This window comes from Pleurodeles waltl, chromosome 5, assembly GCF_031143425.1.
Source record: "Pleurodeles waltl isolate 20211129_DDA chromosome 5, aPleWal1.hap1.20221129, whole genome shotgun sequence".
In the NCBI taxonomy this organism is placed as follows: Eukaryota; Metazoa; Chordata; class Amphibia; order Caudata; family Salamandridae; genus Pleurodeles; species Pleurodeles waltl.
Window position 1 is genome coordinate 957,474,444 of NC_090444.1, and position 25,693 is coordinate 957,500,136.

General features: G+C 40.4%; 1 protein-coding gene across 1 annotated transcript in view; it reads left to right on the forward strand.

The window, feature by feature from the left end:
* The window catches only part of FBLN7 (fibulin 7), a 698,570-nt gene that overhangs the window by 433,947 nt on the left and 238,930 nt on the right, over positions 1–25,693 (forward strand). The gene's annotated exons all lie outside the window — the stretch shown is intronic.

Sequence of the window (25,693 nt, forward strand, 5' to 3'; positions counted from 1 at the left end):
TTTGAAAAACATATTAATGTAGAGCTAGCCAAATTTCTTCAACATTCGGGTAGCCTAAATTCTACTCAACATGGCTTTAGGAAAGCCCATAGCACGGAATCTGCCCTCATTACCACATTAGACACTATTCCCAGATTAGTGGATGAGGGGCAAGGAGCCATTTTAGTACTATTAGACTTATCAGCTGCTTTTGATACCATCTTATGGCATCTCGTCTCTATCAAGCAGGGATTAGAGGTACAGCACTGAATATTCTGAAATCCTTTCTAGGAGAAAGATATACCACGGTAAGTTGTGGAGATTTTAGAGCATCTGCTTATCAACTTCCGTGTGGTGTCCCTCAAAGCTCTTCACTCAGCCCCACATTATTTAATCTGTACGTAGCACCATTGGCCAGACTTATTCGATTGTTTGGTTTTATGGCCACTTCTAATGCTGATGACACACATCTAATCATTCTTGTCCCTAAGAACTGTGAGGAAGTTGCAGATCGCTTCCATCACTGTCTGAGTGAGGTTAACAGTTGGATGGGTTTGAATAGGCTTAAGATTAATGGTGATAAAACAGAGATTTTGCGCTTTGGCTCTAGTAAGGAGTTGTGGAGTTCATGCTGACGGGCATCAGTGTGTGGTGAATTGCCTGCCCCCATTACCTCCACCAGAAATTTGGGTGTCATATTTGACAATTGCCTATCTTTTAAGTCTCAAGTTAATTCCATCACTAAATCTAGTTTTTGGACTTTGAAAATTATGATGAAAAGTTTTCCTTATTTGCAAAAGGAGCTTAGAATCACAGTGACCTTGGCCCTAGTAATTTCTAGATTAGATTACTGTAATGCTCTAATGCTTAATATTGACAATACCTCGCTTAGGAAACTCCAATTGATTCAAAATACAGCTGCCTGTTTAATATTAGATCTTTCCCCCTCAGCTTCAGCCAGCGGAAGTTTGAAGCAATTGCATTGGTTGCCTGTCATGAAGCACATTATTTTTAAAACTTTGTGTTTAACTCACAAGTCTTTGCATAGGCGCAGATCTGAATAAAAATTGAGGAAGACTCTCCTCAAGGCTACGTTGGTATTTGCTGAGCAGTCAGCTCAGACCAACAGGAGCCCATCTGGTCCATGTTCCTCACACTTGTAAGGCCAGATGGGGGATAAAGCATTTAATGTGACTGCTGCCAAACATTCGAATTTGCTCCTCTTGACGATTAGGAAGGAACATATTTTTTGGCCTTTAGGAAGCAGCTAAAGACTTGGCTCTTTACTCAGTAGTTTGATTTTCTCCTTTTCTGTTTTCCCTTAGGCACTCTACCCTCTATTGCTTAGCGCTTCGATGCTATGGCCGGAATGCGCTTTATAAATACAAAATACATACATACAAATACATAATGTGGCAGACTTGTGTTAGCAATTGCATAAACAATCCCTAACAAGTGTGCATGATGTTCCTATCACATGTAAGTGAGAAAGGGACATGATGACAATACCTATGTGTATCACTGATAGTAACGCTGATAATGACGCCTTCTCAGAAAGGGGAAACGTCCTTAACAACGCATCCTTAAGGACATGGACATTTCCCACACAAGCCTATCCATGGTTGCCTGAAAATGCATGGCTTTTTCTGTGCCTTAAACATGCATGTGCTGAACTAGGCATATGCGTGCTTAAGGTACAGAAAAAAGCCATGTGTTGTTTGGGAGGGGACGCAGAGGATGTGGGGAAGTAAGTGGGGCTGGGGCAGGGGTGGGGGGTGGATTAAGGAATTGGAGTGGGTGGGGTGTCGGGGTCAGCCTATTTTTTTTAAGCGGCAGGGTGGGGGTTTGGATACTTTTTTATTTAGGGCTTAGGTTAGGGGGTGGGGTAGTTTATTTTTAAAGGTGTTGTGGAAGGTTTAAGAAAGGGGGGAGGAGAGAAGTGGAGAAAGGATTGGGAGAGGATGCAGTGAGGTAAGTGGGGTTAGGGCAGGATTGGTGGTCAATATTTTGTGGTAGGGTAGATTTAGGGCTTAGGGTGGGTGGGGGTGTTGGAGTACTTGAGTCTTTAGGGGGCAATTTATTTTTAGGGATCAGGGTGGGTGGGGACTTCAGGGTAATTTAGTTTTTAGGAGCAGGCGTGGATCAGGATAGTTGTTTTTAGGGCTTAGGGTGGGTGGGGGAGTCAGGGTAGTTTACTTATTGGGGGAAGGTTTTAGGGCACACGGCAGGTGAGAGTGTCAGGGTAGTTTAATTTTTAGGGCTCTGGGTCGTTTCCTTTAGGGCTCAGGGTGGGTGTTTTTTTCGGGGGTAGTTTTGTTTTATGGGGCAATGGTGGGGGGTCGATTCCGTTTTTTTAGGGTTCAGGGCGGGTGGGGGTAAGGGTACTTTAGGTTATAGGGGCACAGGTGGAGGGGTTAAGTATAATTGTTTTAGGGCTCACAGCAGGTAGGGGGTTGGGGTAGTTTAGGTATTGGGGTGGGGTTAGCTTTAGTCCTCAGGGCATGTGGGGGGTTGCATGACAGAACCACAGATGTCGTTTCGCATGTGTTTCCACACATGCCTTTACTAAGCATGGTTTTACAACAAAATTTGTTGTAAAGGCATGCATGATAAAAGCATGAGTGGAAACCACACATTGGTGGTTCCCTCCGTGTTGTGAAGGCATGCTTTGTTCTGGCATGTGTGGTTCCATCATACAACCCTCAGAAAGGCAATGATAATGAAAATCAAAACATTTCTTATAAGATGTAGCACATGGCGAAAGCTAAAAAAAATATAAAAATGCTGAAATAAAACAGAGCCTGTAGATAAAAGGTTACTAGGTGACAAGAGGCACAGGACTGCAAGCCAGAGGCTAAGCTGACTTGTGTGTCCCAAGGAGAAACTAAAAATGATTCACCACAAGCTATCTCTCTAATTCTTTGGATATAGTTTATGAAACCACTTCAGTAAGGGTGTTCAAAGGATTCACCTTGACAATAATGTTGAGAAAATCACAGTCAAACACTAAAGACCTGATGTATAGTTTGGCAAAGAGGGTGAATGTCCTGTCCACTAAACACTATGATTCCCTACCTTTTATAGAAATGGGAGGACATTAAACTTAGTTGCGACAGAGTCCCTGTCGGCTCTGCTGACAGAAAACGTCCTTCAATGGCCCAGCGGAGTAGGGGCAGATGGTGGAAGGGCCTTACACCCCTGTGGACTATTTGGGTGGATAGTTTAATATCTTTTTTTTTTAGTCCATTAGTGGCGGTGAGGGACAGAAATAAATAAAAATATTTCCCCAAAAAATCTGAAATAAAATTTTAACATTTAAAATGACCTGCTGTGACATTGATTCCTTCCGATATACAGAGATGACTGCTAGGCCAGCAGTCATCTCTAAATCTAATGGTTGGGGGTCATCGGGATGGGCAGGTATTGTCCCCCCCCATACTGACAGAATGAGTACTATGCATCAAATAGTAACTCAGACTCCATGTTATCTGGGCTTTACACTTCAAGTTGCAATGAGATTTATTTCAATAGAACTTGCTTTATGGTGAATAACTTCACAAAATCTTCGCAGTTTGTTCTAGGTTTTCAATAGGAAAGCTGCTGATGTGTCACTGGGCAATTGTACTTCTACAAGGTGTCTAACAGAAATTTGATGTGGGTGGCCTGTGTCTAATGAAGTGATGTTTGTAGCTCCTTTTAGCAACTCTGAGCTGCTAAGATATGAAGATGAGGGAAATTGTTTCCATTTTTCCCTAACCCTTTCAGGGATTTCCTGCCGTCAAATAATTCATTGGAGAACCTTATGAAAGAAGGAGTCACTCTTTTCTTTTGACATTTCAGAGGTGCTCCATCTTCAAGAAAGCCCCTCACATAATCATAATGAACTTTAGCTACATTTACATATGTAGAATAACCAATATAATCCAGGTTCTGCTTGTAAGTGTTTTCACTATTCCAAGCCATCTATTCCTTTTTTTGGACACTTGTTTTGCAGTGTGAAAAAAGTATTGTAAAAAGGGATCTGACCAAATGATCAGACCACTCTATAGAGATGGGATCATCAGTAGTCATTAAAGTGTCTTTTGAACTGATCAGGTGACATATACATCCTTTATTGTTGGTGGGTTTTTGGCATTTTTGTAGAAGTTCATTTCCATGAAAAAAGCAAGAGAGCACTTTAACTGCCATGTCATTTGGGGTTACTGTAATTGAGGTAAAAATGGCGAAAAAATATTAGAATTACAAATAATTGACTTACAACATAAAGTATGCTTTCTTCAATGCATGGGTTATCTCCCAAGGGATGAAGTATGACATTTAATCTGGGGTATTTCATGCAGATAGTTCCAGAAGATAGCATTGAAATCATGCATAACGGTGTGAAGGTAGCAATTTGTAATAATAGTTATTTTGTATAACTGCTACTACACTGTCAAATATGCCTTTATTATCTCATCGTTGAATATAGTATAGCAGAGTATCCATGAGGATCAGGACTTTAGGAGAATTATCACTGAGCCCAGAAACTAAATATGGGGAAACCGCTAAGGGTTCTCTGAGATGCCAGCCCCGTGGGCTAATTCAAGGATTGGGAAGCTGGAGCTGGATAATGAAGAGAAGTTCAGGGAAGGCACTATTCACACACCACATGAATTACATAGATACCTCAGGAAGCACAGTCACGTAGCACACATTAAGTGGAAGGAAGGGAGCCCATGAGTATCTATTCATCTATCTACTGATTCATCCTTGCATTCACCCTTTGAGACAATTGGAAAAATAAATACACAAATGCAACAATCTCTGCACAATCAATTAAAAAATAAAAGAATACAAGTAGAAAAACAAAACCTGCACATCTAAACAAGGCAGGCACAATCTTACAATAAGAAAACTAAACATAGCAGCAGTAGTGTCTTGCAGAAATATTGTGAATAGTCTATCATTGTTTTAAAGTTCCAGCCTGAGAATTAAATTAAAATGAAGAGAAGCACAGAAATGAAAGGGGTACTATAAAAGGTGGAATGTGAAAACTAAAGGCCTGGCCAACCAACCCTGACACTGAAGCACACTCGTTTTCAGGTGTTTGTACACATGTGATCAGAAAATGCTGTCATCACAGGTCAAGCAAGCCAGTGACTGATGTCCTCAAGCAGTATGTTGTCATGGGTGGAAATAGAGCTTAAATGACACTCAGACAGACAAGTGGTAGATCAGACCTGACCCAAATGCCCTTTAGGTACATATATGGATATATATTTATGTTTGGATGTATGTATTATTGATTGATTTTCTTTTATACACAATCCTGGCAGACAGTGAAGAAGAGATTCTAGCAAGAATTCTTACACTGCAAATCTTCTCCCCCTAGGGTTTGTCAGAGGTGGTAACTAACACCAAAGTCCCTATCTTTAGGTTTAATACAGAGAATTAGCAATCTGTCTTTAGATACCTGTTGACTTAAAAATCTGCGTTTCACAATCAATAAGTCAGGCCTTCTGCGTTTATCATAGCTTTTCATGATAAGCAGATCAAACCTATGGCATGGGAAATACTTTTTCTTATAGAACCAATTAGGGCTGTAGCTGTCAGCATTGGCTTCTCACCACAACCGAGTTAGACCTACTGTGTTTGTTATAAGTCTGCCTACAAGGCAACCGTCATCTAGACCTTAATCAAATTACATTATGTTCAAAATGCAGTTGTCAAAACCATATAAAATCCCTACTTACACAGCGTAATAAGGATTATCATAATGCAAATTGTCTCTTCCCATGGTTTGTTTGGGTGGGTCACCAACACCAAAATCATTGCCTACTAAGGTATTGTGCAAGATTACATTTCTGAAATGGCTTCCTCCAGCCTTTATCAAACTATAATAACAATTCACCCTTAAAAGCCTATTGCCGTTAACACATGCTTTTAACAACTTGCTTTCCCATAACTTTTCCTTATAAACAGAACGGAATCTGGCATAGTTTTTCCAAGTGAACAAAAAAGGCATCTAGCTGTTGTCAGTGGCTTGACACTATGTGCAACACAGGCCTACTGAAGTGTGCATAAGCTGGCAACCATCATGCATACAGTTGAAAAGTTACAAAAATGAATGAAATTACTTTTGGCAGAACAATATACAACCACTCTCAATAGGGCCTAACAAGAATCAGCACACTGAAATCCTACTCCCTTGGATTATCTGAATTTGGGACCAACACCCAAACCCTTGCCTCCTATGGTGATCTGTGAGATTATATGTAACCAAATTCCTTTCTACGGACTGTTAATGTAACAACAATCTACTTACTGTTAGAGGCCTACTGGATTTACCATATACTTTTCATAACAAATAAGCCAGATCTACTGTCTTTTTAATAACCCTTCATAATAAAAAGCCAGACCAATTGCATCTGGCATAACATTTACCTGCCCACTAATAAAGCCTTTTACTGTTATCTTTGTCTTGTCACCATAACCAACTGAGGCCTGCTGTACTGAGTGTGAGCTTTCTACAAGGCAACCACCGGGCATAAAATCATAAAGTACAAGTGTATACAAAATTGCAGTTGCCAAAGTAAAATCATACCTCTCCTTAGAAAGCATAACAATGATTATTGTAGTGCATATCTTTTATCCCCATGATTTGTTTGGGTGAATCACCAACAACAACAGTAATCTGTGAAAGTTCATCTAACAAACTAGATGCCTACAGTCCTTAGAACAGTGCAATAACAATCAATCCTTAAAACCTTGTTGTCTTTAACATGTGTTTCATGTTAATTGTTGGTCAGGCCTACTGGTTTTTTAATAATGTTTCAGAATAAAGAGATCAAACTTATGAATTTTGGCATGAATTTTCCCAATGGACCAATAATGCCTTCATCCTTTACCATTGGCTTTACACCTTAGCCAACAATGGCTTACTCAAGTGAACAGAAACTGGCAACCATCATGCAAACAGTTATAAAATTACAAACATGTAGAAAAATACATGTAACCAAAAACCTATTGGTAAGTACATAATAATAAAAACCAATTCTTAAATGCCTATTGACATTAACACATTATTTCACATTATTTTTTACGATAATTATGTTGGGCTGGATACCTTTAGATATCCAGAAGCCATGAACATTGTCTTGCCACCATAACAACTTAGTCCTCTATCGGGCATATGCTTCACCACAGGCCAAAAAGCGCAATACAAGCAGTATTTTTTGTGAAAGCACCCAAATTCGATCAAATCCTCTATTCAGGGGAACTTATATGTTGATATATATTTTTTCTGTTTGTATTAAACGAAATCCTGGTGAAATCTGGCAGACCCCTCACCCAACCGTTTATCAGAAAATACATTAATTAGGAGGGTGTAACACCCCTAACTCTCCCCTAAAGCTGCCCCCCCCCAGAGTTACCCCTGGGTTACCCCTTAGGGCTTTTTCCCTATTGATTAGGGAGGGGCAGGAGTCACCCTGAACCACTGGGTACTGCCAAGCATAAGTGCAGCACCCCTGGGCACTTTCTTCAGAACATTACTTAATTTATGGAATAAAGAAGAAGGACTGTACCTGCTGTTGAGACCTGTGAGGATACCCCTTTGGGATGGACCTTCTCTCACTTGTCTCCAGGACTAGAAGTCAGTTAGCTGACCTTCTGCAGGAACACAAAGACTGTCAGAATCCCACTTTTCATTGAAAAGCCCAGTTAACTAATTTCCACTGGACCTACCCTGGACCCTGCTGGTGCCTTCTTTTTTATTGAGTCCTGAGATCCAGCTGCTATTCCTGAGGTCCTTGGATGCTTGGCTGGTGACAGAGTGTACTCCTGCTTCCTAACATAAAACCTGAGACCTGGAAACTTTTTCAAGACTTGCCTGGAGAACCTACAAAATACAGAGACAGACCTCTCAAGTCAATTTAACGAAGGCACGTTGTCACTAGGCCCAGGTTTCAGGTTTCTTCCTCTTAGAGCTTTTACGTATTAGCAAATCCATTGCAGTGTGAAGTTGCTGAGAAGTATCTGGCCATGTGGAGCCCTGTTCAGCTACAGCTTTCAGCCTTGACCCTCTGGAGGACCCGGAGCTCAAAAAAAGTAGGGACTAAGGGCCAGATGTAGGTACGTATCAAATTGCGACTTGCAATTTGCGAGTCTTAGCGACTCGCAAATTGCAACTCAGACACCTTCTGCGACTCGCTATGGGGTCGCAAAGACCAACCTCATGAATATTCATGAGGTGAATCGCAGTTTGCGACCCCATAGCGATTCTAGGCACTCACAGGGATGGTGGCCTGCTGGAGACAGCAGACTACCATGTCCGTGAATGCTTTTTTAATAAAGCAGTTTTTTTTTTTCATTTTGCAGCCCGTTTTCCTTAAAGGAAAACAAGCTGCAAAAAGAAAAAAATCCGAAACCATTTGGTTTTGGTTTTTTCAGAGTAGGCAGTGGTCCATAGGACCACTGCCTGCTCTAAAAAAATATTTTAGTGGGCATTCACAAAGGGGAAGGGGTCCCCTGGGGACCCCTTCCCTTTTGCGAATGAGTTACCATCCACTTTAAGTGGATGGTAACTGCGAGTTGGTTTGCGACCGCTTTCGCGGTCACAAAGCAACTCAGCATCGCGATGCGGTCGCAAATAGGAAGGGAACACCCCATCCTATTTGCGAGTCGGAATCACATTTTGCGAGTCGGTACCGACTCGCAAAATGTGACTCTGCATCGCGTTCAGCCTTTTGCGCCTCGCAAAGTGCGTTTTTCGCCGTTTGCGAGGTGCAAAAGGCTTCCTACATCTGGCCCTAAGTCTGAGGGTTGAAATCATAAATAGGTGAAGACCCCAAACGTATCCAGCTGGCGAGGGATCTTCTTTGAATGCAAATCTGGAATTTATCCTGCTCAGAGGTTTCTTACCAAAAGTCAACAGCTTCATCAGGACTTTGCCTAATAGCTATCCAGCCTCATGGAACCCATCTTGACCACTGACGGCTACTTTGCCTCTGGATGAGAATTTTTCACTTTCATTTCAGAGACTAAGTCAGAAGGTAAAATGTCCGACCAGAATAAACCAGGTCTCATTTTTCAACCACCCTTAATCAAGGTCGCACTTAACGCGCACCTAGGTACTGGACATGCACAACCAAATGACTGTGCTTACCACCTTTTGGCACTATTTTTATTTAAAGCTTTGAAAATCCATATCTCTGGTTCCCATTATTGGATTTTTGTTGTTTCTGTGTCGTTTTCTTCATTAAATATTCCCGATGTTTAAAACTTGGAGTGGGATTTTTATTGTTTTGTGTTTTTAACTGTTTTAATACTTCTAAGTGCTTTATACATTTTCTTAAATTAATCCTGCCTGTTCTCTGCCATAGCTACCTGGGGTTGAGTTTAGGTTTATTTCACTGGAAGTACTGAACCTAACAAGAACAGACAGTGCCATTGTAACTTGTATCTAATAATCCACTTTCTCACAATACAGCATTTCACTTCTTTCGAGTTCTATTTTCCCCAGCATATTAAGCACATTTTAAAGTGCAAACCTGTGTGAAAAAGAGAGTAATTATTCTCTGGTTTCCATAATTTCTATTGTTCTCGATAACACAAATGGCAGTTACTTTTCTGAAAAAGTGTGTTTTTTGTGATTTAAACGATCTTAAATTAAGGCACCACTAAGAAAAAACATCATAGAACTAAGGTTCTCAGCGCCTGATGGAAAGACTTTATTTAAAAATGCTTGTTTTAGATTAACAATGTCGTATACCATTAGTTGTTTGTTTCTTGTAAGCTTCTGGGTGAAAAGATAGAAAGTGGAAACTTGTTTTCAATTAAAAAAAACATTAGGCCGTATCCCAAAACCTTTTTCCTCTTTTGTGGATAGAAGTTTGTCACAAAGCTGGACTGAATTTCATGCACATGTTTTTAGTTTCAAGTAGTGTTTGTGCTGCTGTCAAACTTTGGCAGCTGGCAAGTGATTAGCAAAGGGAAATTTTTACTAGGTCAGAAATTCAAACAAGACCGACCCATGTCGAAACAGACTGAAAAGTAAAACATGTCTATTTTCACTTTTTAAAGTTTCCTGCAAAGGAAAGTTTTTTTAAAATTCTATTGTTTTGAATACAGATATTTATTTACTCACTACACCCTTTGCATTCTACATAGTCCTTTATAGCTGGTTATCAGGGATGGATCTAAGGAAGAACCATCATTGCTCAAGGCTGTGGTTCAAGGCACACAGTGAAAGACTGCTGAAAAATTTAAAAAAAGATTTTTCCAGGTGTACGTCTAATGTATGCCTGGAAGGAATGGCTGGTTGCATATTATTAGGAAGTTATATTTTTGGACTTCCACAAGTCCTATTGTTTTTATAGAACTAGCTTCACTGGTCTAATGTGACTCTATGGCAGCTAACCAGCACCCATGGCATGTGTTAAGATCACTAAAACATGTTGACAAATGGTTTACCTCCAGTTGGCAGGTTATAATTTAAAGGAAGGCCAGTGCTATATGGAATAACAAGTGGCATACAAGATAAATATCACCTGTGGTTAGCAGTGTAGATTACAGCACACACAGAAATGCATGGTTTAGGTCTGCGTTTACTGGCTTCAATGGCAGCAGCCAAAACTGCAGCCCGAGCATGTCAAAAGAACAGTGGCAGCTTGTAAACTGTGAAAGCATGTGGGCGTAAATGCCATCCTCAATTTTCAAGAAGCGAGCACACAAAGTTAGAGGACCCAACCTACTCCAAGGGTTCTCCCCTGCAAAAAAAGAAAATGTAAAACAATCAGTGGCGGTTTGTTATCGAGGGCGTCAGGGCTCCGCCCCCTTTACTTTCAACCCCCCCAACAGGGCATGTAACAAATGAAAGTAATTGTGAGGGTAAGAAATGATTCAAAAACACATTTACACATTTTATTTGTCTTGCTGGGGGCCGAGGCTGCAGCCTGCTCCACAGTGCCATTCACTGTGCTTTTTGTTGTAGTGACGCTGGCATTCATTAAAACTGCACCCCCAAAAGCTAGAATATTTGCCGGGCTGACATTCTCACAGCCCTGAGGCCTGTGAGGTCATCAGCTCGGCAAAGACATAGCTTTGAGTGCCAGTCTCCACCCCCTGACGACATGGGTTTACAATTAGCCCCGGGTGTATTAGTCTGAAGCCCTGTAGCGCCGGGGCTTCATGTCATTCAGTGAGTGGAGAGCATGCTCACCCCACCCTTTCTCAACTCCTGACAGGGTCCCACCCTGTGACGAGTTGGGAAGGGGTGGGGTAAAGGCTCCAGGCAGGAAGATACACTGCGCAGACTCTAGGTGTATGCTTCCCACACTACAGTGAATATAGGACGCCATTAATCTTCGATGATTAATTGCCAGCCAGCACACTCATGTCATACAGAGAAGGTGGTACATTCGTCTGGTTAAACTTTTTCGTTGAATGAGAATCCCTCCTGTCCAGACGTTGCCCCACGATCCCAACCGTGTGAGGTAAATAAAAAACGTAGCAGCTGCACTAGGCCTGAACTAAGTAAGAAGCAGATCTAGCCTAATCATTAGTTTCGTTCAAGTCTGGAGCTTACATAACTACTGCAGTCAAAAGAGTTCAAATGCTCCAGTGTTCTGGGAAAGCTCGAACCTGACAACTAGGTGCTATGACACCCTCAGCTATCCTATAGTTAAGCCAGTAGCATTGAGACAAACCTGCTTGGTCTGCCAGGCACGGTGTTGTGTATTTTCTTGGAGTTTTGATGTAACACGAAGTGCATGCGAATCAGAAAGAAGGGGCCAAAAAGCATCTCCAATTGATAACACCTAGATACTATCAGACCCCATCACAAACCTTCAGTGACAACTTGGCACTGAAAGTATGCGATGGGCCCTGATGTTTGTATGTGCAAGCAGGCGAGGGATATTGCAAGGGGCTGAGGGGCAGAATGGTGCTTAGTCTGAGAGTGGTGTGTTCTGTAATGGCAAGGGTGTAGCAGCCTGGTGCAGCATTTTTGGCAGTATTTGCGTAAGTGCTACGGGACCAAATTAATGAGGACATTGGTGAAGCACATGTGCTGCCTGCACGTCAGCGGTTCAAATGACAACAGAGCTGAATCAGTCATTATTTCATGTTTAATAACTGTGTGCCATCAACTATAGTGACAGCTCCCAAAAAATGTTGTGCCTCTTAACGTGAACCCTAAATGGCCCGCCTCAGCCCTACCCCCCGGTTCAGCCCCACCACTCATAAACTTCACCAAAGGGCATTGATGATAAATTTGAATACTTTTGTTATATGGGAGTTAAGCTTTGTCTTTCCTAGGTGTGTTAAAGAAAACATAGATTATGTTTCTGACGTTTTGGGGGTGATTTACCAACCTTTTGCTCTGTGTTTTCGTCATAACAGTGATGCAAACCAGCATAAAATGTTTTTTTTTATTATTTACTTCAATTTTGTGATGGAAATTGACTAGAAGTAATGCAAAGTAGCGATGTGTTGATGTGTTACTATACATCAAGGGGGCGTTACATAGGTGTTCCTATGCAATCACCCACCCTTTTTGAAGCAAAACTCTAACTACAAAAAATGTGAGACACAGTTCTGCATCAAAAAACAACACCTTTTGAAACCAGACGCTAAAAGGAGAAATGTTTTCCTTTCTCCTTTCTTTTTCCACTTTGCATGTGTGCTACACTGTACAACACACATACAAAATAGGAAACGTTTTAGAAGTTGTCTATGCATAGTATTTTGCACTGGAAGGGAATCCTTCCAGTGCACATCCTTTGATACACTCTCCCATACACCCTTCCACAATGGCGCAAAGGTGTGTGCATGGTGCACAGCAGCAAAATTCTGCATCAGCACTAGGGAGTGTGGAGGAGAGTGCCATATCTCTCTAGATACAGCTTTCTCCTGCTCATTCCTTGTCACACAACACAGCATTTTTGGCTGCTGCGCTGCACTGGCTGGCACTTTAGTACATCTGCTCCTATAGCTCCTAAAAGTTAGTTAAGGAGCAGTAATAGATGTACGACAGAAAATAAAGTTACTGCTAGGTCATGTGGCCCAATGTGTTTCAAAATGTTTTAGGCATCTTTCTTCAGTTTTCCATCCTGTCCATTTTTTGTAGATGCTCAGTCATATCTTATAACATACTCTACATGAAAAGAGCAGGCTGAAAAAATGAAAGGTATATATGTGTTACAAACAAAGGCCATAGAGAAGAATGTTAGGCAAAACTTCAAGACTTACACAGCAGTGGTACTGCTCTATTACACAGAGCTGGCAGACTCAGACTGCAGACTGGTTACATCAATCTTACACACTGATTGTTCAGACGTCAGCAGTGATAATTAAAAAATTATGTTATCAATATTAATGATGAACGTCTTTATGCAAGCCATGAAATAGAAATTGTAGGTGAAACTTCCCTTTGGGACCAAGGAACCATTATAAGCAAATTCTCCTAAACCCATTTCAATATGAACGGTTACCACATGAACATCAACTACAAATGTTTCAGAAATGCTATCATTTTGTCTGTTTACCAACTTCTAAAAATGTAAACATTTCACTTTGAAATAAAAAATATGGATCAATACATTTAATTTCTGTAAAATGTTTGTCTTGTTCAAGACCCAAAATATCTGGTTTCTATTTTGGAAATTCATATTTGCCCCCCAAATATCAGCTTGTCATTTTCACCAACTTTCCACTACTACCAGACATGGAGAGATCCTGACTTTCATGTTCATTTTACATCATCATATACCTGGGAACCCAATAACATGACATGGGCTTTTCACCATGATCATGTCATTGACAGCCAGAATTATACCAAGAATATCCTTTATAAGTCAATGATGGGCCACTGTTATTCCTGAGTTGCCAGAATTTTGTGGTGAATGCCCACAACATGCCATGAATGGGCCACTGTTAGGCTGAGGTGCCCACATCTCACATATAATTTAGACAATATGGGCCTGATATAGATATCAGCAGATGAATTACTCCATCACAATGGTGATGGATATCCAGTCTGCCGAAATATAAATCCCATAAGGAGTAATGGGATTGATGTTTTGGTAGATAAGATGTCTGTCACCGTTGTGATGAAGTAACCCATCCGTCAATATCTAATTCAGGCCATATGTCAATAACGGGGCACCATTATATCAGGAGGGGCCTATGTGACTTCCAGAATGCTCACAAATATGTCACCTGCCCCAGTTTGGTAGGTGCAGGGTGTTAGATGAGTTTGTAGATTGCAGGGAAGCTCAGTATCCTGGGTTTAGAGCTTTGGAAAATAATTCTGAACTATCTATCATGTCCTGGAATCTGGCCGGGCTGGGTAGTAAATTGCTGGACCCAGAGTGGGCCTCCTACATTGGCAAGCAGGATGTATGCATATTCCAGGAGACTTGGGCTGAGGGCCCAGTCTTCCTGGATGGTATTTCATCCTATTGCGTGGTGGCCCAACCTGCAGATGGGGGCACTGGTCGGGCTAAGGGGGGGTCTATTGATATTATTAAACAAGAAATTGCAGTGCGATCATTCAGCACTAAAAATAGATTCACCTGATATACTGGGTGTGCAGCTTGAATTCTTGAGGGCTTAAGGTAATAGTAATCAATGTATATGCTATGTCAGTGTCACGTGGGATAGAGTCTCAGACCTTGGCTCAACTAATCGAATTCACGGATACCTTACATTTCTCCACTAAGCTTGTGGTTGAAGGGGATACGAATTGTACATTTGAACCCTCTCCTATAAACAGCAATCTCACAGCTGAAGAGGATGAACATTGGGACATTCCACAACTGACGAGCGGACAAGTGTGTACTCGCTCCCATGTTGCCCTCCAGCTCACATCATTGTGTTTCAAGTGTGGGCTTTGGGCTTGTAATGGTCGCACGCAATCCAAGCATCGTCCCCACCTATAAGCGCGGCCAGTCTACTAGTGTTATTGACTATACCCTAGTGGATGTTAGGATGTGGCTGATGTTGGAAGATATGAGGGCTGATTTTCGTCACAATAGTGATCATAACCCCTTGCTCCTTACTTCATGCAGTGGTGAATTTAGGAGGTTTCAGGATACTCACCATACTATGGTCCCAGAGCCACTTGTGGCCAATAATTATAAATGTGTTAGCTGGCCAAAAGTGATGACCAATCCGTACTTGATCAAGGAGATCTATAAACTGTTTGTTGATGCCTATCTAATTATGAAGAGCATGAGATCAGATATATCCCAATTCCCAGAATCCATGAGATGGTGGTACATGAATTACAGAATGTCTTCAGATTACCACCAACCAAACTGTCACATATAAAACAAGGGAGTGGTTTAATGAGGATACCTCTAAGGCTAAATTAGCTTTAAAGCCAGCTATTGTGTCTCGTTCTTAGAGGGTGATTGGAACATTCATACCAGCATATAATAGGGCTATAGTACAGGCAAAGAAAAGCTGGGAAGATTCAGTCTGGCAGAATCTGCTTGATGCAACTAGACACAATGATAATGTGACTTTTTGGAAGTTACTTTCCAATAGACATAGAGAGGGTAGGAAAACAATTCGTACTCATATTCAACCAGAGAGCTGGCTGAACCACTTCACTACTCTTTATGCTCCATTCTGCAATTTTTCAACCCACGATTCTTTCCACCAGCAGCTGACTAAAACTAATTTATTGTCAGACAACCTAGGAATGAACGTTTGTAACTACGATGATCACATTGTCTTCACCTTGGAGTAAACTATTGCTGCAATCGGTTCCCTAAAATCTTCTAAAGCCCCCGGTCCAGATAAGAAACTGGGGGATTATATAAATCTGAGCCAGTAATCTGGTCCAGTTATATCAATATGATATCAAATGCAATAGCAGCTGGGGCCCCAATGCCCAGTTATTGGAAAGGGGCTGAAATAATACCCATTTTTAAGAAGGGTGAAGTAAGTTCCCCTGCTAACTACAGACCCATCAGCCTTATTGATAATCTCCAAAAAATCTTTGCAAAACAACTTTTGGATAGGTTGTTGGACTGGGTTGATGCTCATCAAGTAATCTCGCCACTCCAGGCCGATTTCCGCTCCAAAACTAGTACAGTGGATCAAGTTTTTAGGTTGGCACTCCTCTATTAGAAATATGTAACCCTTGCTACGTTGTTTTTGTGGATCTTCGGTCTGCTTTTGATATGGTACCTAGAGAGAAACTGTGGGGTGTTTTACACAAAACAGGTCCTCCAGGGAACATAATTCATCTTTTACAGTGACTACACGAGGGTACATATGCTCAGGTGAGGTGGGTTAATCAGGGGAAGTTGACAGACCATATTGCCATCCAGCGGGGGGGTTGCCAAGGCTGTGTCCTGGCACCAACTCTATTTACTTTATATATAAATGAGGTGGTTCAAGCTGTGTCTCACTGCCAGAACAATGCTTCATTCCCTATATGCTCAAATAAATCCCTATATAACTCTTTGCGGATGACTCCCTCCTCATCTCTAAGAGTCCAGTGGGGCTCCAGATTCTGGTTAATAAGTTTACAGCATTCTGTGCTGACCATGGGTTGGAACTGATTGTCAGCAAAACCAAACTAATGGTGTTTAGCCCATGACCAGCCACAAGATGCAGTATTAACATTGCTGGTGTTCCTTTGGATAAAGTCAGCTTGATAGACTATCTGGGCGTGAGGATTTCCAATAATTTTAATTGGAAAGATCAGATCAGTAAAAGTGTGTCTGTCCTCCAACACAGATCAGGTGCCATTTTTCGTCTGCACAAATGTACTGCTATCTATGGTGCTGCGGTGTGGGGATTCTGCAAAGCTCCCAAATTGTCTGTGAGTTAAAATAGCTTTGCCGGAGCATTATTTGCGTGCCCAGGCAGCACTCCTTTGATTCCTATTTTTCTGGATCTTGGCTTTAATTGCATCTCAGATTTGTTAGCATTAAGACCGCTACTTTTTTGGGTAAGGAGTTGGACCACCCTAGAGCTTACTATTTATAGGGCCTCACTCGTTAACATTTTTTAAAAGACCTAGGGGGTCATTACGACCTTGGCGGTAACCAACGTGCGGCCGCCAATGCGGCCGCACTCAAGTGGCCCCCATTATGACATTCCCGCTGGGCCGGCGGGAATGAGGCCGCAACATAGGAGCCGGCTCCTAATGGAGCCGGCGGTGTTGCGGCCGTGCGACGGGTGCAGTTGCAGTTGAAAAGCTGGCCGGGCCCTGTTAGGGGGCCCCTGGACACCCCTTACCGCCAGCCTCTTCCTGGCGGTGCAAACTGCCAGAAACAGGCTGGCGGTAGGGGGGTCGGAATCCCCAGGGCAGCGCTGCAAGCAGCGCTGCCCTGGCGGATTACATCTGCCGGGGCCATTGTGGCGGTAAACCGCGGCGCTACCGCCGCGGTCAAAATACGCCAGGAGGCACCGCCAGCCTGTTGGCGGTGCTCCCGTCGTTTTGGCCCTGCGGTTATAATACCGCCAGGGTCATAATGACCACCCTAATGTAGCTTCTATCCCATGGTTTAGGCATGTGTCAAACTGGTTCCGCACTTTGGGTCTTGGGGGTTACTGGGAGAACCCACAGGACTTACGGAAGGCCCAGAAACAAACATTGAAAATAGCCTATTGGTCTCACGTTAGGAATAACTATCTCCTTGGCACATCCCAGGGGCGGTCCCATGGGCGGTTGACTAACCAATTCCTCAACTTTAAATGGTACCCCCAGTATGAACATTTTTTAGATCTTATCCCCGATCCCCTAGGAAAGAGCCTGTATGCCCGTATTCGCTATGGGTGTTTACCTTTAATGTCTTTTACTAGTATTTGGAGGGCATTGTCGGTACCCAACCTATGTCCAGGCTGTAACGATGTCCCAGAGTCGGTTGAACACTTTGGGCCTGATTACAACTTTGGAGGAGGTGTTAATCCGTCCCAAAAGTGACGTATTACGGCTGGTGGTATATCCGTCACTTTACCGTCACTTTTGGGACGGATTAACACCTCCTCCAAAGTTGTAATCAGGCCCTTTGTTCTTTTGCACAGCATATGCTTTTCCACAACGCAAGTGGATCCACCCAGTCTGTCAGAATTTGGGCATTAAACAATGTATTATTGCCCTTAGGATTTTAAAGAGCGACACTTCCATTTTACTGATACATGCAGTTAGCCAATTCCTTGTGGCTACATTTCATATTCGCACTCGCCTTTTACATCAGTGATATGTATATATGTGTGTTATAGGGCAAGGACTGAGAGATTTAATCAATTTTTATTCTTAATATTGTATGATTTTTTTAATTGTTCCTATGTATCTTTTTAATCCAACTTTTTATTTATATGGAACAATGTGGTTATTTGCTTTGGTGTTTTTTTATGACCGAAAAAAACTTGTATTTCAAATGTCACCTTCGGATCTATGCGGGCAGAAACTCATATGCCCATTCAACCAGGGATACCACACATTTACATACTCACTCAACCACACACAGTTGGGTGAGCACAGGATTTCATTAAGTTCACTAGAGTAGCTCAGTGGGATGCCTAAAATTGTTCGGTGGGTTTCCTGCAAAGCTCATTGGTGCCTGCAGAGGCTCTTTTCTGTGCCATCAGTAGCTCAATTGATCGACTGAGCTCAGTGGAGTGCCAACAGGAACTCAACTGGCATCTGAGAAAACCTGATTGGGTGCCTGCATAATACCAGTGGAATCCCTGTATCAAATCAGTGGTGCCTAAAAGAGAGTTGATTTGGGTGTCTGCATGAGCTCAGTGGCTTGCTTGAATGGACTCAACTGGGTGACTAATAAGCCCAGCTGGCCCCAGTGTGAGCTCCTTTAGGTGTCTGCATGAGCTCAGTGTAGTTAGTGCCTGTGTGAACACACTTGGGCACAGTACAGTGACTACATGGGCTAGGTAAAGTGGCTTCACAGGCACATTTGGGTATCTGCATTGACTCAATGGATTTCCTGCATGAGGTCATAGTCCGCCACTACGGTCAGTGCTTAATATGAGCTGTAGTTGCCAATGGGGGCCACCGGCACTCATTTTTCTGCACCAGACATTTATAGAGGGAAGAACACACAAGGGGGAAAGAAGGAGGAAGAGAAAGATGGAAAAACCATCATAAGGGGAGAAAGCAGGAACCTACAAGAGTGAGATAAAGGGAAAGGGACTGTCAGTGGTGGGTTAAAGAGGCCTGTGATGGATTTAAGACTACACAACCTTAGTATTCCACATGCTGACAGTAATAGCGCTACTGTTGGACTTCTGAGCACAGCGCTCATTCTTTTTTGTACCACAACGACCCTGAAGGATGTATCCCTTCAATCATAAATAAATAGAATCAGCTTAGCTGCGTTCGTTTTACACTGGAGTTAGATACCACATCCTCACCCATATTTTTACCCATTACACAATATGAAGTAGTTAAAATCTCTGTTCAAAATATCGAGGAAGAGGAGACATATTTCTGTGTTTTAGCCTGAGATCTTTTTTGCCTTGAAACTGAGGTAGCAGTTAGAAAGAGTTCAACCTGTACAAAGGAATCCTGAAAAGCATGGATGAATAGCATTAAGCACTAAGAAGGTGTCAGTGCTGAATGTGACAAGAAAAGGAATACACAATACAACAAACATAGACAATAGAACAAAGTAATATAAATAAATGTAACACTATTGCACAGTTTTTAAGATGCCTGGCTGCATGTTGAATGTCCCACTGAGCTTGCACAACCTTTTATCATTCTGAGGTTGATACAATTTTCATAAAATTGAGTGATACTAACACCTGTAATAAAGTACCTATCAGATTGTGGCACATGCCCTACAGATCACCTTTGTTATTATTATTTAAGTTCAATCAGAGAACTTGTCATTAAAGCGTTTTTCATAAAGCCCATGCCAAATTGCCTTGCTGCCCCTAAAAACATAACAAACACATTCATACAGTGCACATGGTTCGCTCTGTAGGAGCACGCAATTCCCAGCTGAGTCAACATGCAAAACATTTTTTCTTCTCACAATCATACAGAATATAGTTTTAAGAAAACATGACAACTTTCAGCTGATGATTGCAAACACTGTAGAAATACTTTCAAACCTTCCCTTCTGACTGTGATGTGCAGCATTTACCCTTATGATTAGGTACACCTCTAACGCTGCTACAGTTATTTCTATGAAATCGGTATAGATGGCCCTGATGCTATTTCCTTTAGAATGAGTGATGGCATTTCTGATTTAATATCGATCCTTACAATATTGAATTACTCACGTACAGAAATGAAATATCGAGAACAAAAATACTGATTCAGTATACTTAAGTATAAAAATCACAAATATTGAGCACACAAATATTATTGTCAAAAACACCAATTTTTACATATATTGATAAAAAAAATATCGGGAACAAAAATATCGTCACCTATAAATAAACATATAACATTTCAAAAATATCAATTCACACAATATCGACTACACTATTATCAACATAACTAATGAGTTCTTAAAAAATATGTAAAAAACAGTTTTAACATAAAACAATTACTTAAAAATAAACCGACTTGTAATAAACATCTATAATTAAATAGAAGTATATTACATTAACCAAAGATTAAACATTCATCCTAAATAATTGTACAACTAAGATACATATAATAAAAAACACCAAAAGCAAGCATTGATATTAATTATAAACATTTAAACACAAACTTAAATGTTAATTAATACATATAAACAAATACATTCATATGTAAATAAAACAAATTATGTATCATACTTCAAAAATAAAACATAAGTTAGCGTTTACTAAACAAGGACTCCACTGCTAAAAAAGCTAAACCAACCAATAAAATAACACTGTAAACAACTTTAATTAATAAAATCAACAAACAGTTAAATCAACAATATAAAAGGCACATTAATTAAAACAAATAAATACTCCCAAAAATTTAAAATGCTGCAAGACGAGGAAACTCTGATTGATTCTCATAACAAACTATTAAAAAAGAAATAAACACATTTCAACAACTATATAGTCAAGTAAGTATACTTGGGCCATATGTACGAACACATTTTCCCATTGACACAGAATGGGAAAAACCCTTTCCTACATATGGCCCCTTATAATTAAACTAAAAACTAACTGCTATTAAACATAAAAATAGGAATTAACAAATAATTACTAACACTCAGTAACTTTTATCTTTTTCCATAGATTACCTAAAAGAATTAAAAAAAACTTCCAAACCAACAAACTTTCAGAAAATATCAACTATAACAAACCAGCATGAACATGTAGTATTGTATGTATACATAAATAATAAATTATAAACTCACCCAAACAGCAACCAAAAATAAACCTAACTCCCTAATCCTCAACAAAAGAGCAACAAAGTATTATTAATTAATCAAACTTTTTTTCACTTTCAACAAAAAAGAGAGCAACTGCCCCGTGTTATAACGTGCTCAAAGGAATAGTTGCAAAACATCTCAACAAAACATATAAGTAAGTAAACAAAATACACATAACTGCATTTTTAACATATTCATATAAACATAATATATTTGATACTTTTAAACTACTTTCAGATACAATGACAGAAGCCACCAAATGTGTCACTTCACAGAATGAAAGGAATTAATAAATCACATGAGCTACACCTAAGACCAAGAAAGTGCATCAACAGAAACTGTATGCTGGAAATATGCTAACATTATTCTAATGCACCTTAGGAAGGACAACTACAAAAGATGATGTAATTATTGTAAAGGAGCACAACCAACCCCCAAATGTGACAGAAATAGAAGTTAGAGAAATCTTGCAAGATATAAGAGAGGCAGGCACTAGCTCCCAGGAACCCACAAGTAAACCCCTTAAAGACAGGAGCAGAGGCCAATTCCGCCAAACTGTTTCCACCGGGCTGACCGTCAGAATTGTCACAATATGACATTTCTGCTGGTCAGCCCAGTGGGAGCATCGTAATATGACAGTGGTGAGGCCACCCCCTTGATGGCCGCCTCACCACCCCTATATTGGAGTTCAACCGCCCAACTCATAATCAGGCCCTTAGTCCCCTAATGGACTTTTTTGAAGACACTTGGGTTGGCAGACTGCATCTGTCAGGACACAGACACCAAGCAAAATTCAAGATAGCATGGTGAAATATCTATGACAGCATCCTGGCACAGAAAGCCAAAACAAAAAACACAGTAGAAAGATGGCACAATGCTTTCCAATCCACACTAGGCAGAACTCAACCTAAATTATTCAAGTTTATCGAAGCAGTACAAAACGTGCAGTGCTACCAGCAACTAAGAATAGACCAATCTGTTAGCCAAAGTGGACCTAAACTTAGCAAACAAACTAAAAGAGTGTATGACATGCTACAATTTGGAGTCAAACTCTTCATAAACAACAAAGGAGTAGCCTAATTAGAAATTAAAGCCAAAACCAAACTATACAATAAATATTATTCTACCAAGATCCTCAAAAACTACAACAAACTCTAAAACATCATACCAAATCCTTTTTTTTAAATAATATTTAATTACATCTTTGAAAACAATTATATAAAATCTAAAGGTAATAAACAATGATATAATAAATATATAATATATATATATTAATTATTTTGAAAAAGTAACAATAACCAAATAAACAACATAAAACCAAATTCAATCCATCACATCAAATAAACACAAAACATAATTCAAGCAATTCCACTTGATAATGACAAAAACATAGCATAAACAATATAAAATGACATGCCCAAGCCACAATAAAAGTAAGAAATAAAACCTACTGTTATGTAGCTGCAGGTCTTTCTCCTCAACTTAGCAAAAAATAGTAACCTACAAAAACATGAAGAAAACAAATTAAAAAAAGTCCAAGAGAAAATACAAAATGTAAACAATCCAATCAGAATTCCTCAAAGCAATCCAAACTCTGTAGGTTCCATAAAAAATGTGTTTAAAAAAAAGAAAATCTAAGTATGAACCAAAACTGATTTCCTTTACACAAAATTGTAAAGTCCAAATTCCCATACAAGTATATAAAATATGATTTACTTGTCCTTTTTAAAATTAAAAACTAACAAACATGTTTTATTTACTTGAATTTATAATTGATTTTATTTTTGCTTAAAATATATATTTGTTTACATATACAACGGTGCAATAAATTAAAATTGTAAAAGGTGTAACATTTAAAATATATCTGTGACATATTTTATTATAGTAAATTTGGGGAACATGTTGGACACTAAAAACGTGATATTTACTATTCCCTCTGTAATCTAAACCAACTTTGGGAAGGCATTGACACTAAAGGGGTTGCATTTACCATTCCCACTCCAAATCTAAGCCAACTTCGGGAAGGTGTTGGACATTAAAGGGGCGACATTTACCATTTCCATTCAAACTTAAACCAGTTTCAGGAAAGGCATTTCACACTACATGGGTTACATTTACTACTCCCACTCCAATATAAACCAACATGGAGAAGGCATTGGACACTAAAGGGGTTACATTTGCCATTCCCACTCCAATCTAAACCAATTAAAGGAAGGTGTTCGACACTAAGGGCCTCATTACAAGTTTTGACGGTCGGAGCACCACACTCTAGGCGGTCCAACTGGCCAATTACAACTCTAGGTGGCAGGCCCGCCAGTGGACCACCGTCTCCGCTGGGAACATGGTTCCCAACATGGTGACGGTGGTCAGAATTGTGCTCAGCCAGGGCGGAGCTGAACTCAGTACTCCATGGCTGATTACAATTCCCCTCACTGCCAGACATTTCCACAATGATATGACCGGCATGGAAAGGCTGGCATTGAAGGTGTGCTGGGGGCTACAGGAGGGCCCTGCACTGCCCATGCCCATGCCCAACATTTCTGTAACACAATATTTTTTTCTGATATTTTGTCCAAATACCGAATCATGCACTGATGATGCTAGGTTTCGAATGGAAAACTAAATTTTTATTTTGTGCACTTTGGCTTTTGGCGATGATACAGCTCTGAGCATTAGATTCATAATACTACTGTTGTATTCTTTATCATTCACTAGGTTGATTTATAGCAGACTGACTCTGCCTTTCAACTCTCCGAAGATGTAATAATGGCTGTTGTGCATGAGCCAGGAGACATTCGTCTTAGCGATGCACACTAAATAGTGAATATTATTTGGGACGTGAAACCCACAATTTGCTCACTCCCAAAACAACTGACTTAACACAATGAGGTAATGCGCTGCTGCTTGCCTTTTGTACACTGCAAAGATCACTAGACGGTCCTAGCTATCGCCCTTTGCTTCAAGGGATATCCGCTAAACTAGTTCCTAGTATCACCTATGGTAGTGAAGCTTTGAGGGGTGGAGATGCAGTTTCTCTGAATGGAATAATTGGTAACGTTTTTAGAGCTCTTTTTCATCTCCCAGCAAATGCATCTCAGGCCCAAATCAGGTTGGAATTTAGGTATATGAATCAATTAATTGCAAGACAGGGCGCCTACATGAAAGTCTGGAAACAGGTTCAACAAGCAAAGGGAAGTAGGTTAAGTCAAGCACTCTAGTTAATTGGGATCAAACTCAAAATCTCCATCCCGGGTATATTTATGCCAAGACTTAGATGATCTAGGGGCCTACTCTCTGTAGGACAAGAACTTAGCTCTTGATACCTTTAAAAAAATTATTAATCGTATTATGAAGAAAAAGTCCTTGGCTGTGGATAAGGGTCTTTTGGCTGATAGATCGCACTCCTGGGTTATAATAAATGAGTATAAATTTATGAAATACCAGCAGTACCTGGAGTCAGGATGGTCAAAGAAAGAAAATGATTTATTCTTAAATATCGATTTGGTCTTCTCCCAGGAGGATCTGCTAATCCTCCCTGGGAACGTTCTGGTTCAAATTTCCCCTGTATCCTATGGGGGTGTGGAGTTGGGAACCTTATACATTGGATCTGCATATGTCAAGGATTAAAGCAAGGTCGCAGAAGATATCTTAAAGGGGCATTCAACCTGAGGAATATACGTACGTGTAGGCAAGCAGTAATGTAAGATTCACAAACATTTTAAGCCAGGTCTCCAAAAAAATGAATGTCCAATGTAACACAAATTCAAGTGAGGGTACGGTATGAGTTTTGTGGTGTTTTAGCATGTTAAATATGTACAAATTCACACGGGCTAAAGGCTTTAAGGTGGTTGAGGCTTGGTAGCTGCCCCTTACAGTATTCGGTCGAAAATTAAAGCTATTGGTCAAGTGTATTTCTTACGAACCAATATTAGAGGTTAGGTTTCAGGGGCATAGGTAAAACCTGGCTGACTTAAATTTGTATTCTGAGAGGATTTTGCACTGAAAAAAGTGTAAATGTTTTTAAGGATGTAATTTAGAATTAGGTATTGTACTGATTTTTTTTATGTGATTGTATGGTATCTTATGAAATGTGTATTGTGAATGTTATCTTATTACAGATGGTGTAAAGGTTTTTATTAACTATTATGCACTTTAATTAATAAATCATACCAAATTTGCTTAAGTGAAAACTGTGCATCAAAATTGGAGAAGAAAGTTAAATGGGCTTTGCACTCCATGAAGGTCAAGTGGGTCACAGCAGACATGCAATGCCAACCATAGTTTATACACAAAGTTTTGTGTGTTACAGATGGCACGGTGTAAAAAGCTAGTAAAGGGTGCCAAGTGCCTTGTAGGACCTCACTTTAAAGACATACTATCAGAAG